Here is a 1,932-nt window from a genome sequence, read left to right on the forward strand (position 1 = left end):
CATGTCATATATTGGTAAAAACAATAAACCATCAAAGTAAATATTATTGATAATGTGAAATTTATTAAGATAAATTATCATTATTACCATTTTATTTCTTACGAGCCTTATGTTTGAATATTCTCCCATATCCTTTCTTCATGATCATGACGAGTGGCATACTCATCGTCCACTATAGTTTCTTCAATGAAAGTAAGTATTCATTGTGAGAATGAAGGAGTCTTAGAAATATCTAATGTTGAATCTAGACTTTCATTTGGTCCATGAAAACTTTTACCTCGGAGAACTACTGACCATTTTTTGTTAGAAGGATCACTAACATAAAACATTTGTTTTGCTTGGGATGCCATAATAAAAGGTTCATCCTTATTCGCTACCTTTTCAAGGTCCACCAACGTAAAACCAAATTCGTCAATTTTAACACCATTATTGATGTCAATCCATTTACATTTAAAAATAGGCACTTTAAATTTAATGAAATCAACATCCCGAATCTCTTCATTGTAAGGTGTGGATGCTGTAACAGGATTTTTATCTTTTGAACTAGAGAAATGCATGGACTCAGCTACGACCATAACCCCACTATTTTGCATGGTACTATTGTCTCTTGACTTTTTGTGTATAATATAAAATTATTGATATCGTAGCTAGTCCAAGTTATGACATCAAAGTGAGGCCCATTTGCTAGCCATTTTAATGTATTAGAAGTTGTATTGTTGGTTAAACTGGTTTCTTTAAACCACTTTAAGAAAGTCTTGTTATGCTCATTCAACAATTATATTTGTTAAGTTATAATTAATATATGTATATATATTTATATGTTTGTGTGGAGGGAAAAGAGAAGGAAATAGAAAGAAAAGAAAAGGGATATAAAAAGGAAATAAGGAAAAAGGAAGAAAGAAAAAAGAAAGGAAAGAAAGAGAAAGGAAAGAAAAAGCAAAAAATTCCATCTCCTTCCTCTGTCACGCGCGACCATTCTCCCTCCTTCTCCTCCATTTTCGTTTTTCTTTGCTTCCTTTCTTCAAGATTAGAAACCCAAGGTTTGGTGAGTGTGAAAGAGAAGATTACTCAACTTCATTCTTCTTGTTTGATTCGAAAACGAAGGAAAACGGTGTTAGGGATTTCAAAACCGTCAAACACAAACCTCCCTGTTTCATCTAGATCTAAGCTTCATTTCGCGAAGAGATAGAAGGGAAAGTTGCTCACTACCACGCTACGGTGCTAGGGAACCAACTTGGAGGCGACGTTGCGAGCGGAGATTTTACCGGATCTACTCGTGGTACCGTAATCGAACGTGAAAGCTAACGTGAAGGTAAGGGCTCCTTCCAAACTTCGAGTTTGCATGTAGGGACTTATCTGTGGTTGTGTGGAAAAGAGTTTTGTTAGGGTTTGAGTATTGACTTGGGGGAAAATGAATCTAAGGCTTTATGGGTAAAATCTTAGAGTTAGGTTTTGGTTATATTGATGAATGTTTCGTGGAAAATGAATTTAAACTCATTTATGTATGATTTTAAGTAAATGAAACTTGTTGTGTTTGAGTGGTGGATTGTGTTGATTTGTGTTCGTCGTATTTGACGTGTTCTTAATTAATACTGATGAAATTTGTTGTGTGTATGGTTGGATTCTGTGGAGAAATGAATTGATGTATTTTGGTGTGAGTTGTGGATTGGATCTGATAATAGGTTTGAGTTTGTTTTGTGTGGAATTTGAAAACCATTAGAGTTAAACGAGTATTAAAAATGGTGAATCTTTTAATATCTCAGTTTACTTAATGTGTGTTTGAGAAAATCGTTTAAGTTAAACGAGTATTAAGAATGGGGAATCTCTTAATGTCTTGTTTACTTAATGTTTGTTTTGAAAATCGTTTAAGTTAAATGAGTATTAAGAATGGGGAATCTCTTAATGTCTTGTTTACTTAATGTTGTTTTGAAA

At 33.5% G+C, this 1,932-nt stretch overlaps 1 pseudogene; it reads right to left on the reverse strand.

Annotated features, from left to right (window-relative positions):
- Positions 1-200: 200 nt before the first annotated feature.
- LOC140918880 (uncharacterized) overlaps positions 201-1,932 on the reverse strand; it is a 49,474-nt pseudogene continuing 47,742 nt past the window's right edge.

The sequence above is a fragment of the Cicer arietinum genome, chromosome 1 (genome assembly GCF_000331145.2).
Source record: "Cicer arietinum cultivar CDC Frontier isolate Library 1 chromosome 1, Cicar.CDCFrontier_v2.0, whole genome shotgun sequence".
NCBI classification, from domain to species: domain Eukaryota; kingdom Viridiplantae; phylum Streptophyta; class Magnoliopsida; order Fabales; family Fabaceae; genus Cicer; species Cicer arietinum.